A 15,833-nucleotide genomic window follows, 5' to 3' on the forward strand; every position below is an offset into this window, starting at 1 on the left:
TCACTCCAGTACCTCCTTGGCAGTTGAAGATGTGGTGGAATTTTGGCATAGGTGGTTTATTCATAGGCGAGGTAAATTTCAGAGAACAACAAATACTGTTTGTGCCTTTAGAAAGTTCTGTGGCCTGACAAACTCACCCAGAACAAGTAAAATGTAGAGGTGATCGATGTACCACTGTTGCTTATATTGAATTTCTTCAGTCTATTAACATGAAGCCTAAAATATTGGTAAGTGCTAGATCCCAAATGTCCACAGACTACTATTAAGAAAGGCTACCATGAGCAGAATTGGCTTGTGGTAGCTAAGCAAGCATTCACAGCAACATTCTTTTTTGTTTAATAAGCACTTCTGATGAGAAGGATCAAGTCAGAAATTTACATATCAGATTATTTGTCAGCTAAAAGGAACCTGAGCTGCATTTCGACCTTTGCGATGTGTATTTTGTAAAATCTTACTTTTGTGTTTTTGAAATAGAAAATTTATTCCATACAAAATAAACATTTAGACTATATGTAAAAATGGACTTTTGCACCAATACGATGAGTTAGGAAGTCATTTTCTCATTGTGGAAGTTGATTAAAAGCTGTGGCTTAGTTGGGATACCCTTGCCTCATGGCCAGAAAGCAATGGGTTCAAAGTCCAATTCCAGAGGCGTTAGCACAGAATTCAGGCCAGCAATTCAATGCATCACTGAGAGAATATTGCACTGTCAGGAGTACCATTTTTGACAGAAAAATTAAATTGAGACCCTATCTGGTCTCTCAGATGCCCATCTTATAAACCATGACATCAATCAAAGGTGATCAAAGGAGTTCTCCCTGATGTTTTAGCCAATGCTGTTCCTCAACCAAAATGACTCAAAACTAATGATTTTGTCATTATGACCAATGTCCTTTGTGGTTTGCACTAACAGGCTGCAGTATTTCTTACATCGAAGTGACAACACTCCCTAACATACTGCATAGACTCTGAAGCACTCAGAGATGTCTTTAGATGAGAAAGGTTCTATATTGTTGTGGTTCTGTTTGCCGAGCTGGGAATTTGTGTTGCAGACGTTTCGTCCCCTGTCTAGGTGACATCCTCAGTGCTTGGGAGCCTCCTGTGAAGCGCTTCTATGATGTTTCCTCCGGTATTTATAGTGATTTGTATCTGCCGCTTCCGGTTGTCAGTTCCAGCTGTCTGTTGCAGTGGCCGGTATATTGGGTCCAGGTCGATGTGTTTGTTGATTGAATCTGTGGGTGAGTGCCATGCCTCTAGGAATTCCCTGGCTGTTCTCTGTTTGGCTTGTCCTATAATAGTAGCGTTGTCCTAGTCGAACTCATGTTGCTTGTCATCTGAGTGTGTGGCTACTAAGGATAGCTGGTCATGTCATTTCGTGGCTAGTTGGTGTTCATGGATGCGGACCATTAGCTGTCTTCCTGTTTGTCCTATGTAGTGTTTTGTGCAGTCCTGACAACAACGAGCACCCGAGCTACAAATCTTCTCCCAAACTTTAAAGGTTCTATATAAATGTATAATATAATACATAATTTATTCATGCCTTTTTAACTTGCAGAGGAGGATAAATTTAGCAAAAGCAAGGCCCCTTAAATGTGCACTTACTCAGCAAACAGTTCTCCAAAGGACCAGTATCCACCTTAGATAATTTGTAGTATTCAAGAAACAAATGCCTTCTTTAAGAGAACATCAATTGAAGTGATGCTTTCTAAAAACTACAAGATGGAATGAACAACCAAATTACAGAAAATGAAAACAATCCTACTATTGCTAAAGAATATCAGTTTCTCCCCCACTGAGCAAAGTTATTCTCCTGGAATAGTTTCTAGCTGTGAAGTCCCTTCAATGTGAAAAGAGAAACCATGGCAATTTCTCCTGAGGTACATGTAATACAGATACCCTGACCAGAAAAAGAAATATGAAGATTGGGAAGATGAAAGCTTAGTCAAAGCAAAACGTTTAAGGATGATCTTCAGGTAAGACAAAGAGATGAAGAGAGGCTTAAGAGGTGATTTCCAGAGACTAAAAGAACTGAAGGCTCTTTCTCCAATGGTGGATGAAATGTGGGGGTAAGACACACAAAAGGTAAGGGTTCATGAAGTGTACAATTAATTGAAAACATAGAAACGAAGGCAGCTGGGCAAGGTACAGATAGACGAAATGAATGAAGAAAATTTTAAACATGAGGTATAAAGTGCACTGGAGCTAATTTTAGTGAGCAAGGATTGAAGAGATAGGCGAATCACGGTTGATACACGATAGATCACAACAAAAGATCAAGTATAGTAGAATTCAACTGTAAAGGCCATCAGAGTGGGATAGGAAAGCCATAGCAAGGGATAACCTAATGGTGATAACTTTCTTTACAGCAAATATTTATTATTTCTTTGTGGGTGTGAAGCCAGGGCTACGCCAGCACTCTCAGTTAATGTAAGTACAGATTCTTTGAACACACAACTATATTATGTTGAGTTATTGCTGTTTGGTTAGACACTACTTTGAGAAGAATGTAAAGCTCCTGCCAAGCCAAGTGCAAGTAGCTTTGACAGTAGGAACAGCCAGGCATGAAAGGTTTCCAGGGTCTGACTTAGGCAGTGCACTGGATAATCTGACAATATTGGTTGTGGCCTGTGATAGATTCTGCTGTGTTTCCTAACAACCCAATTTAAGTAACCTGTGGACTTGCCTGAATCCATACTCCCCAAAATGTCTGCTTCACCTCTTCCCTAAAATTAATTTTTCTCAGCCAATTTTTCAAATGACACCTCCTGAATTCCTTAATCATAGCTCATAACTACATAACTTCTATGTTTTCTTCCCTTGGTAGAAAATTCTTGTGATGTTTTCTGCATGAAAGCTATTGTGTGACATAACCAGGACTATTATTAACTCTCGAGGGCTCTTTCTCACATGCATTAACCCAACAGACCGAGTCTGGGTTCTGCAGAAACTGCGTAAAAGACTACCACTTAGTTTTTATTATAGGCATTCGAATAGCTCTGCTCTGATGCATCTCCTGATTTCTTTGGGATGGAAGGGAGGAGGAGGTATGTTAATTATATATTGTGTGTTCAGTTATATTTAGGTGGTGGCAATTAACTGGAATTTGGATTGGAAGTGCATGATAATGTAACACGTCTTTGCACATTAAAAACTCAAAAGCATACAAAAGCATACATCTCTCCTTCACTGTCTGGCTTAGATCTAATGAGTGTAGCAAAGAGAGACAGAATACCGAACAAATTCTCCACTGAAGCAGAAAGGCAGAAGATAGCAATCTCGTGCTGGAACGTCAGTACATCTGCTGGTCATAGCGTGTAATTTATTATAATCAAGAGCAGCGTGATGAAAAGATGATAAATTCCATTGATTTATCCCTAGCCTAAGTAAATACAATCGTTACACAATATGTGCTTATTTGTTGGTGAGGGTGAATGTTGGTACCTGGACAAAACCCTGAATGTAAATGAAGCAAAAACGAAACAGTTTCAAGACTTTCGTACATTCTCAAGACACAGTTGTAGTGTTTGCTCTTCTGCAGGTCAAATCTAGAGAGCTACCCCTTTTAAAACTTTAATTTAAAAACCTTGTACTCCTACAGAATATACTCTACAAATCACCTACTAGACAACCATTTAAAAACCATTTCAGATTTATTTTGAATTGGAAAGCTGAATTTTTCATACTGATTACATGGACAAATTTTAGGGATGGAGCAAAAAGTATATGGTGGCTCCTCTCATACTGTACTCTAGAGACTAGACAGCCACTTCAGTGAGGTAATCTGTGGCACATTGAATGTTAAAAGGTGCGTTTGTGTGTGAATTGAGAGACCAGGTCTAACAAATACCATATTCTGGTTACCAAGAATTAGTTTGAAACATTCCTGACTCATAATATCTGAAGTACAAACATTCCCAACATCAGAAATCCACTGTTCATTGTTAGGTTATCGTCCTCTGTCACAAACACAACAGAACCTCAGTTTGTCTCGCACCAAGTTCATTTAATTAATCTGAGTCACAATGGGGCTCAAAGGTCAAAGCTGAAAAGCCAATATTTAATCCACTACATGGTGTACTCCCATCCAAATATAAGGAAGAAGTTTATGTTACACAACAAAAATAAAGTGGAATTTGATTACAATCTTCTATCATTATTCCATGGCTATTCAATAATAAGACTTCTGTATAAACTGAAATCGACAAGTTCAAAGCTTCCACGTTTTCTGTTTTGAGCAACATTAACATAGGCTTAATGTCAAGTTTTTTAATCTTCACAAGGCAGCTTAGAAGCAAATCATGGAGCCTTAGAGGACTCAACTGAAGCTTAAGTTACAGGTGCCAATAGATTTTGCTTTTGTAATTTAGGATTTGCCCATTGATGAGGTCTCTGTTAAGACTAGAAGGCCTTTATAGACCTCAAGACATATGAGGCATGAGGCATTTGTTGGAATACTCCCCACTTGCTTGGTTGGGTGCAGCTTGACATTATCCAGGACAAAACAGCCTGCTTGAGTTCCATCACATCCACAAACATCCACTCCCTCCACCACTGAAGCTCAGTAGCAGCAGCATGTACTACCTAAAAGTTGCTCTGCAGAAATTCACCAAAGATCCTCCGGCAGTTCCTTCCAAACCCATGGCCACTTCCAAGGGGAGCAGATACATGGGAACACCACCACCTGTAAATTCCCCTCCAGGCCATTCACCATCTGACTTAGAAATATAGCACTGTTCTTTCAGTGTCACTCGGCCAATATAGTGGAATTCCTTCTCTAACGGTATTGTGGGTCCAACATGTAGCAGGTGGACTGCAGCAATTCAAGAATGCAGCTCACCACCATCTTCACAAGGGCAAGTAGGGACTGGCAATAAATGCTGGCCAGCCAATGATGCCCACATCCCAAGAATGAATAACAAAATAATGACCAACTCTGGTTCACTGCATTCCTGAATGTTTCATCGCAGGACATTGTAGAGTAGTAATGTCACTGGACTAGTGATCCAAAGGTCCAGGCTAAAGATCTGGGCACATGGGGCTGAATCTCACAATGACAAATGATGAAATTTGAATTCAATAAAATCTGGAATTAACATGTTTATCTAATCATGATCATGTAACTATTGTTGGTTATTATAAAAACAAATATGCTTCACTTATAACCCTTACGAAGAAAGTCTGATGTCCTTACCAGATGTAACTTACCTGTGACAGCAGACCCACAGATACATGGTTAGATGCCCTCTGAAACTGCCTAGCAAGCCACAGATTTGCATCAAAACTGGTCAAAAAGTGTAAAGCATTGGCCATGTAACATCAACCTAGGCACATGAGAGGAAAACATTAAACTCGGCTCTGTCAATCCTGCAACATGCACTTACTAACATCTGGAGACAGCTTGTGCTCATGTGCAGTAAGACCTGGACAGCATCTGGGCTTGGGCTGTGTGATAACCCAACAAGGTCCATAGGGAATCACTAATTAATCTCCTCATGGAACTCACTGAGTATGAATTCATTTGATAAAAGGCCATGAGGTCCGCTTGTGGCTAAGAGGTAGTGTCCCTATCTCTGGACCAAGAGGCCCAGATTCAAGTCCCATCTGCTCCAGACATGGGCAATAACATCTCTGAACAGCTTGATTAGAAAAATAGGTTAAAATAAAAAACGGGGCGGCACAGTGGCTCAGGGTCTCAGGTTCGATTCTAGCCTCGAGTGACCGTCTGCATGGAGTTTGCACATTCTCCCCGTGTTTGCGTGGGTTTCCTCCGGGTGCTCCGGTTTCCTCCCACAGTACAAAATGTGCAGATTAGGTGAATTGACCACGCTAAATTGCCCATAGTGTTAGGTGCATTAGTCAGAGGGAAATGGGTCTGGGTGGGTTACTCTTCGGAAGGTAAGTGTGGACTGGTTGGGCCAAAGGGCCTGTTTCCGCACTGTAGTGAATCTAATCATAAATAAAGACAAAAAAGAAACAATTGTTAAGCAGACCCAAGGATTTGTCTACAAAACTGTCTGTCCAGGGCTAGGACTAACTAGTGTGCACCACGGCTAATGGCTCTGTTTTGACATTTAACAATAAATGAAATTCCTTTCCCATTGGGATTTCTGAGCTATTACACTGGCGGCAAGAGTCAAGCAAAGTTTTGCATAGTCTTGCCTTTCTTTGAGCCCAGGAAGACCATGATGGGGAAATATTGATAAAGCTACGGTTGGAAAGCTGGAACCTTATGATATGGATGTAGAAGATCAGCCGCTGTATGCTGAAAGAATGAGATACTTTGTTCAGGCAAATAAGATAGCAGGAGATCACTGAAAAAACTCATTCTCCTGACTGCTTGTGGGGCCCCAACTTTCAACATCATAACAAGTTTAACCTACCCAGCACCCTCAGGGACAAAATCTTTTTACGAACTGATGGCTATGGTAACAGACCATCAAGATTCCTAAAGATCTATTATATTGCAGTGGTACAAATTTAACATGGCAAGTAGACTTCCTGGAAGCCAGTTAATAATTCTTGTTGAGACTGAGGAAATTGATGGAGCACTGAGAGTATAGGTCAGCACTTCAGGAAATGTTAAGAGCTCACGTAGTTTGTAGAACTAATAATATTGTGACTCAAAGGAAACTACTGACCAAACAAAATCTGGGCTTCAGGAAAGTCATAGGATTGGCCCTTTTCTATGAAAACATGGAAAAAAAGAGACTCTGGATATACTGCCCAGATTGAACCTCAAGGCAAGGCTTTGCAAATAAATCAGTCCAAGGATGAGGAATTGATACAGCTAAGTTGCATTACTGTTCCCAAAGTGGCCCCAATTAAAGTAAAACTTCAGGTAAAAGGCCACCCCCTAGACATGGAGGTAAATACAGGTGTATCTATTGCTGGGGAGAAAACCTTTAGGAAACTCTGATGGGGCATCTTGCCGTTAAGCCTCTGAGATATCAATGCTGGATTGGCCAGACGCATTGGTGAGCCCCTATATATTATTGCGACCACTGTATTCTCGGTTACACAGGAAGAGCAGTCAGTCTGACTCCCCGTAATGGCAGTGCAAAGGCCAGATACCAATGTTTTTAGAAGGGACTTTCTCCAAAAAAATCCACCTGGATTAGCAACAGATCTTTAAAATTGGCTTTGGTGATCTAGATTAAGTCATTGGAAAATATCCCAATGTATTCCAAGAGGGCCTCTGGAAGATAAAAAGGTGCCAGGTCTAAGATCTATGTAGGCTCAGAGGCCCAACCTAAACACTTTAAGACATGGCTGGTCCCTTATGTCCTACATGCCAAAGTAGAGGATGATTTGGAATATGTAGAGGAATTTGGCATCACATCCAATTTGTGTTAGTAGTCCCAGTTGTAAAACCTGACAACCTGGTCCGCTTCCATGGGATTATAAGTTGAAGGTCACTTAGTTTCCCACATAGACAAATACTACTATGCAAGCATAGAAGATTTGTATGCAAAGCTGGCTTGTGGTCACATGTTTTCCAAACTGCGTATGAGCCATGTCTACCTCCAACTGGAGCTTGAGGAAGTATAAATACTCACAAAGGACTCTATAAGTACGCTCACATGCCTTTTGGAGTATCTTCTTGTACCTTCTTTCAAACAGTGATGGGGAAATCCTCCAAGGGTGCCCAGAGTCTCTCTAATATTTTAATCTTAGAAGCTACTGCGAAGAACATTGATAATTTGGAGGTGGTTTTACAAGGCTTTTTTTGTCATCGTCATCCATCCTAAAGGAAAAAAAATGTGCATTCCAGGGAAATGCAGTAATGTACTTTGGGTACAGGATTGGCGAGGAAAAATTACATGCTGGTCAAGTGGTGCAAAATTTTCCAAGAAGACCAGAAGGCTCCACCAGCTGTGAAGACCTTGGGTTCAAGTACGTGCATATTTTGCAGAACCATTTACAAGCTCTACATTCTTATTGACACTCATTCAAAATGGACTGCCTCTGGTACCTCTTACAGCATAAGAAAATGCTGCCAATTTTTTAGTACACATGGTATACCCGAGATCCTTGTAGCAAACAATGCAACCCCTTTTAACAGTGGGGAATTTCAGGCTTTTATGAAGGTGAATGGAGCACGGAAACCTACCATGAGTCCTCATATGGTCTAGATGAGTGGGCAGTTCGGGTATTCAGAAGTAGCAATACAAAGCAAACTGCAGGTTCATTGAAAACAAAATTTGTTGCTTATGACAATGGTATTAGCCCCTCAGAACTACTGATGGACTAATGCCTTCAGACAGGCTTCGCCTGACTTTCCCAAACTTGACCAGCAATTTTGAATTAAAATAATAAACCCTAAAGAGGGCCCATGACGGGCATAGGTTATACTGAGATTTCAACCAGGAGATACGGTCCAGGTAAGGATCTTCAGCGACAGTTTTCTATGAATGCCAGGATTTATCCTCAGTAAAGAGAGATATGTCGACCACCTCTATTGATAGGAACCCTCCATGGAGGCTACTGTTTCAACATTGGCATCCTTTGCACTGTGTGGACGGGAAACTCTACCCATTATCAGCTTGAGAGCCAGTCCTGAGGACTACAAGAACTCAGACTCCGAGATGGAGACAGAGGCAGCGGAAGCTCAGTCAGAGGGTACCACCAAGGGCGAGTTTCATGCAGTGGAAAATAAACTGTTTTTAGTAAATCACACATGGCTTTTCTCTAGGGTTGTTCACAGCTATATCAAAAAGGTGAATATTTGGCAAAGGTTGGCAAACAAGAACTATTGATGATCATTTTAAATTGAGCAATGTCAATGTTAGTCCTAATTCATCCTCAGGTTCATTTTGTCACTGTTTCCAAGTAATCAAAAGGGATTGGATTATTCAACCATGATTTGTTCCAAGTCTCTTTCTGTCTCTGGGGTTCGGTTTCAATTATTTACGACTAAAGTCTTAGCTGTTCCTCTGTGCTCAATTTGCATCATGCATAACCATTCTTTCTCTTCTATTTCGTCTTTAGATTGTGTCATAATGACATTTCTCAAGCCTAACATGTCAGCATTTTAAAAAAACACTAACTTTATTGTACCTGCAGGTGACATACTGACAACCTATTTGTTAAACCCATTAAGGAAGCTTCTGATCACATTTTCTCTTAAAGGTGTGTGTAAATTCATTAGCCTGTTGTTACAATTTTTACATTTGGATGTGGCCACTGTTTAGGACAGAGGATATGTGAGATAAAGGAATATCTTCAGTTACTTTCAAACACTGGGAATAGAAAACCATTTCATCTGTTTTTCATTCTCTGAGAGTCCTTGTTCAGACATCAAATGTTATGCTGCCTTGACCATCACTGTCCTTTGAATGATCATAGAAAACAGAGAATCCACAGTAATTTTAGCAAATGTATCTCTCATACATTTCAAAGTCTTTACAGTATTTGACTAAAATTGTTTTACGTCAGCAACAAACTGAATTTATATCCTAACTTTAACATTGCAAATTGCTTCTCAAAGCATTATCAGAAAAAAACTCAACATGGTGCCACATAATGAGTTATGAGGACAGATGAGGAAAAGTTCCATTTAAAAAGGTAAGTTATAGGCAGCACTCAAAGGCAAGAGGCAAAGATGCTTGAGAAGGAGCTGAGAACACAGCTGTCAATGAAACTTAGGACAGGCCAGAATCAGAGGAGCATAAATGAGTTGCAATGCTGGATGGAGTACCAGATACAGAGCCTTATATTTCATCAACAAATTAGTTAAAGCTTGAATAAGCATGCCATTTGGCAGATTAGCTAATGAAAGTAAACCGATGCCAATGTCAGGAAATTAACTTCCTAAACCCTGTGGACATTTAGACGATAAGACCATAAGACATAGGAGCAGAAATTAGGCCATTCAGCCCATCGAGTCTGCTCCACCATTCAATCATGGCTGATAAGTTTCTCAACCCCATTCTCCTGCTTTCTTCCCATAACCTTGATCCTCTTGATACTCAACAACCTATCTTTCTCAGTCTTAAATACACTCAGTGACTTGACATCCACAGCCTTCTGTGACAATGTATTCCTAGATTCATCACTTTCTGGCTGAAGACATTTCTCCATTCTAAAAGCTCCTTCCTTTACTCTAAGGCCTTAGGTCCTAGTCCCTCCTACCAATGGAAACATCTTCCCAATATCTACTCTGACCAGGCCATTCAGTATTCTGTATGTTTCAATTAGATCCCCCCCTTCCCATCCTTCTAAACTCCATTGAGTTTAAACCCAGAGTCCTCTAACGGTTCTCATATGATAAGCCTTTCATTTCTGGGACCATTCTCGTAAACCTCCTCTGAACATGGTCCAAGGCCAGAACATCCTTCCTGAGATAGGAGGCCCAAAACTGCACCCAGTACTCCAAATGTGGTCTGACCAGACCCTTATAGAGTCTCAGATGTATATCTATGCTTTTATATTCAAGTCCTCTCAAAATAAATGCCATCATTGCATTTGCCTTCCTAACTACTGACTCAACCTGCAAGTTTATCTTGAGAAAATCCTGGACTAAAACTCCCAAATCTTTTTGCACTTCAGACTTTTGAATTTTCTCCCACTTAGAAAGCAGTCCATGCCTCTATTCTTCCTATCAAAGTGCATGACCTCACACTTTCCACGTTGTATTCCTTCTGCCACTTCTTCGCCCACTCTCCTAACCTGTCCAAATCCTTCTGCAGCCTCCCCGTCTCCTCAAGACTACCTGTCTCTCCACCTATCTTTGTATCAACTGCAAACTTAGCCAGAATGCCCTTAGTTCCTTCATCTAGATTAATAACATATAAAGTGAAAAGTTGTGGTCCCAATACAGAGGCTTGCGGAACACCACTTGTCACTGGATGCCATCCTGAGAAGAATTCTTTAATCCCCACTATCTGCTTTCTGCGAGACAGCCAAACTTCTATCCATGCTAGCATCTTGTCTGTGACACCATGGGCCCTTATTTTACTCAGTAGCCTCTTGTGCCGTACCTTGTCAAAGGCCTTCAAGAAGTCCAGGTAGATAACATCCATTGGCTGTCATTGCTCATTACTTCCTCAAAGAATTCTAGCAGATTTGTGAGGCATGACCTCCCCTTGATGAAACCATGCTGACTTTGCTCTGTTTCCCATTTACTTCCATGTATTCAGAAATCTCATCTTTCAGAATGGATTCCAGGACCTTACCCGCGATCAAGGTTAGGCTAATTGGTCTATAATTTTCCATCTTTTGCCTTACTCCATTTTTAAACAGGGGTGACATGTTAGCCACTTTCTAGTCCTCTGGGACCCTCCCTGATTCCTGAAAGATCACCACTAATGCCTCCGCTATCTCTTCATCCATCTCCCTTAGAACTCTGGGGTGTAGTCCATCTGGTCCAGGTGATTTATCCACCTTTAGGCCATTCAGTTTTTCTAGCACCTTCTCCTTGGTGATGGCCACCATACTCAGCTCTGCCCCCTCACTCTCTTGAACTTTTGGGATATTACTTGTGTCTTTCACGATGAAGACTGACGTGAAGTAATTATCCAATTCCTCAGCCATTTCCTTGTTCTCCATTACTATATCTCCAGCATCACCTTCCAGTAGCCCAATGTCCACTTTTGCCTCTCTTTTGACCTTTGTATATCTGAAGAAACTCTTAGTCTTCCTTTATATTACTGGTTAACTTACCCTCATATTTCAGCTTCTCCCTCCTTATTTTTTTTTGTTTCCCTCTGTTGGTCTTTGTAAGCTTTCCATTTATCTGGTTTCCCATTGCCTTTCACCACATTATATGCTTTCTCTTTTGCTTTTATGCTATCCCTGTCTTCCCTCGTCAGCCATGGTTGCCTCATCTCCCTGTACCATGCTTCTTTTTCTTCGGGATAAATCTCTGCTGTGCCTTCTGAATTACTCCAGAAACTCCCAGAAAGCCGTTGCTGTTTCATGGTCTTTCCTGTTAGGCTCCTCTCCCAGGCAATTCTACTCAGCTCCTCCCTCATGCCTCTGTAGTTGCCTTTATTCAGCTGTAATACCGTTACCTCCGATTCTACCTCTCCATCTCAAATTGCAGTCCAAGTTCAATTATATTATAGTCACTGCTTCCTTAGGGTTCATTCACCGTCAGTCTCTTATCAAGTCTGCCTCATTGCACAACATTAAATCCAGTATTGACTGTTCCTTGGTGGCCTCCACTACAGGCTGCTCGTAGACATTCCACAAATTCCTTTTTTTGCAATCTCTACCTAATTTTCCCAGTCCACCTGTACATTGAAATCCCCCATGATCACCATAACTTTGCCTTTCCTACACATCTTTTCTATCTCCTCGTGTATCTTGTGCCCCAGTTCCTGACTACTTATTTGGAGGCTTATATATAACTCCAACTACAGTTTCTTTTTAAACCTTTGTGGTTCCTCAATTCTATCCACACTATATGACCTTACTTCTTTTCTTACTATTGATTTAATTTCATTTCTTACTAATAAAGCAACCCAATCCTTCTGCCCATCTGCCTATCTTTTTGATAGAGATGGACAGCACAGAAACAGACGTTTTGGTCCAACCCGTCCATGCCAACCAGATATCCTACCTCAATCTAGTCCCAACTGCCAGCACCTGGCCCATATCCCTCCAAACCCTTCCTATTCATATATCCATCCAAATGCCTCTTAAATGTTGCAATTGTACCAGCCTCCACCACTTCCTCTGGCAGCTCATTCCATACTCGTACCACCCTCTATGTGAAAACGTTGCCCCTTAGGTCTCTTTTATATCTTTCCCCTCTCACCTTAAACCTCGAGTTCTAGCCTCCCCAACCCCAGGGAAAAGACTTTGTCTATTTATCCTATCTATGCCTCTCATAATTTTGTAAACCTCTATAAGGTCGCCCCTCAGCCTCCGATGCTTCAGAGAAAACTGCCCCAGCCTTTTCAGCCTCTCCCTATAGCTTAAGTCTTCCAACTCCGGCAACATCCTTGTAAATCTTTTCTGAACCCTTTCAAGTTTCACAGCATCTTTCTGATAGAAAGGAGACCAGAATTGCATACAATACTCCAACGGCGGCCTAGCCAATGTCCTGTACAACTGCAACATGACCTCCCAACACCTGTACTCAATACTCTGACCAATAAAGGAAAGCATACCAGACACTTTCTTCATTATCCCATCTACCTGCAACTCCACTTTCAAGGAGCTATGAACCTGCACTCCAAGGTCTCTTTGTTCAGCAACACTACCATTAAGTGTATAAATCCTGCTAAGATTTGCTTTCCCAAAATGCAGCACCTCACATTTATCCGAATTAAACTCCATCGGCACTTCTCAGCCCATTGGCCCATCTGATCAAGATTCTATTGTAATCTGAGATAACCTTCTTTGCTGTCCACTACGCCTCCAATTTTGGGCTCATCTGCAAACTTATTAACTATACCTCTTATGCTCATATCCAAATCATTCCTTGAATATTCAATATCCCAATCCTGATCTCCTTGCAGCCATGTCTCTGTGATGCCACCCCAAGCAAGCAATTTAAAATATATACACACACAGCCCAGAGACCTATAACTGAACAGTAATGAAGATCTTTAGCAGTGCAACTTAATGTAAGTAATAATATTGGAAATTAGCAGCAGAATGCTATATCAGTTATTAGACCTAAGACATTCTGATGGGCACAGTGTCACCACTCACCCGTGACATTTTTCTCTTATGATCCAGAAGGATCCAGCAGCCCTTTTGCAGAACTTCCTCACTGAAGTTTCATCATTAAGCTTTAATGTTTCTTATTAGCCATGTGAGTGGATCATTTTGCAAAGTTCCATGAAGATCAAGAGCACTTTGCAAAATGATTGCCAATACTGTATTAACAAAATGATATTAAAAGCCATAGACAATTGAGTCCATTATTGCAGATATTTAAGGTTCACATTCTTTCCAGTCACAATTTTGTGTTGTACCCACCTTGCTATCATTCATGTCTCTATACAATGCATTGTTGTTAATTAGTTTGTGTGCAATTAACCTGGCACTTTGACTTCTAATACCATGACACAAGCAAGTGCAGTCTATTTCCAGCTAATAAAATTCTTATAGGGGATGAATATTACAGTACCTTATTTTACTACAATTTCTCACCTAGAAAACAAGGCATTGAATACAAAGAGACAGGGCAGTACGGTGGCTCAGTGGTTAGCGCTGTCACCTCACAGCATCAGTGACTTGGGTTCGATGCCACCCTTGGGTAACTGCGTGGATTTTGCACATTCTCCCCATGTCTGCGTGGGTTTCCTCTGGGTGCTTCGGTTTCTTCCCAAAGATGTGCAAATTAGGTGGATTGACTGTACTAAATTGCCCATTGTATCCAGGAATGTTTAGGCTAGGTGGATTAAAGGTGGGAAATACAGGATTACAATGACAGTGCGGGTGTGGATCTGAATGGGATGCTTTTCAGAGGGTTGATGTGGCCTCAAAGGGATGAATGGCCTGTTTCTATGCTGTAGGGATCCTATGACTAAGTCATAGCTCCTTTAAGTAAAGGATTGATAGGCCACACCTGGAGTCCCGAGAACAGTTCTGTGCACCATACCTCAGGAATGGCAATGTAGTTTTGAGACAACAGCATAGATTTATCAGAATGATAACTTGACCTCTGGGAGTCCAATTTGGGAAGAAATTACACAAACTGGCACTTATACCTTGGAATTTTGCAAAATAGGGCTGCAAACCAGAGCAAGGAAAGATTTACCATGTTTGGCAAAAAGAAATGAAGGCAATATTATGAACTGTTTTAAAACACAGAAGTGATTAGGATCTAGAATGCACCATTTGAGACAGCAGCAGACACAGATTCAAGTGTAACTTTAGTTGGACAATTGTCTGAAGGGAAAGTTTGCAGGAAGTGGCGGGGAATTGGACTATAAGTACTTTTGCTCTTGCAGAGTACCAGAACAAACATAATACGATTTGCCAAATAGGCTCCTTCTGTGCTAATTATTGGATATTTAGGGGGAGCTATAGGATAGCTTTGAGAGAAATTATTTCCACTGGTTGGGTGCAAAATGGACATAGTCTAAATATTACAGTCAGATGTTTCAGGAATGAATTCAGGAAACATTTCTTCACTCAAAGCTAGAAATGTGGAACTCTCCTCTGTAAATGGCAACTTATGCTGGATCAACTGTCACTTTTAAAACTGAGACTGATTGCTTACTATTATCTAAACATATTAAAGGACACAGGGTAAAGTTGGGTATGTGAGGCTGGATCACAATCAGCCATGATCTCATTAAAATGGTAGAACAGATTCAAGGGACTAGATCACACACTAGCGATCCACTGACTCGTATGTATCATTCACTTTCTTCACTTCTGCAGTGACAACCACGCCATTGGCCACCTTGATTCTCAGCCCTGGAATTCACTCCAAACCTCTCAATATTTCTCTCCCTCCTTTCTCTCTGTCAAGATGTTGCTTTAAAACTACCACTTTAAACAAACATTTGGAAACTTGACCAAAAATCTTCTTGTTGGTTCGGCTGTCAGCACTTGTTTTTTCCAGATCTTGGAGCACCTTGGGTCTTTTTATGATGCTTGAAGCACCATACAAATGAAAGTTCTTACTGTTTGCAGTTTCAAACAGTGCTATGACATTAGATGCCAAATTCCTACCCCCAGTCTCTGAGTCTCTTTCAGAATTTTTCTTTTCCTGGATTTGTATTCAGGATACAGATTGGGTCTTGGAATCAATCCTACAGAGGAAACTCCCTCTTCCCTTAACTCTTCCAGAACTGAAGGGATTGCTGGAGTAAAAATGCATATTTGATGTTGCAACAAGAATTTTCTTTTTTTATATAGAAAATAAC

The 15,833-nt window shown here is 40.9% G+C and overlaps 1 protein-coding gene across 1 annotated transcript in view; it reads right to left on the reverse strand.

The window, feature by feature from the left end:
• chlsn (cholesin) overlaps positions 1-15,833 on the reverse strand; it is a 416,204-nt gene that overhangs the window by 199,397 nt on the left and 200,974 nt on the right. The window lies entirely within an intron of this gene.

The sequence above is a fragment of the Chiloscyllium punctatum genome, chromosome 40 (assembly GCF_047496795.1).
Source record: "Chiloscyllium punctatum isolate Juve2018m chromosome 40, sChiPun1.3, whole genome shotgun sequence".
NCBI classification, from domain to species: domain Eukaryota; kingdom Metazoa; phylum Chordata; class Chondrichthyes; order Orectolobiformes; family Hemiscylliidae; genus Chiloscyllium; species Chiloscyllium punctatum.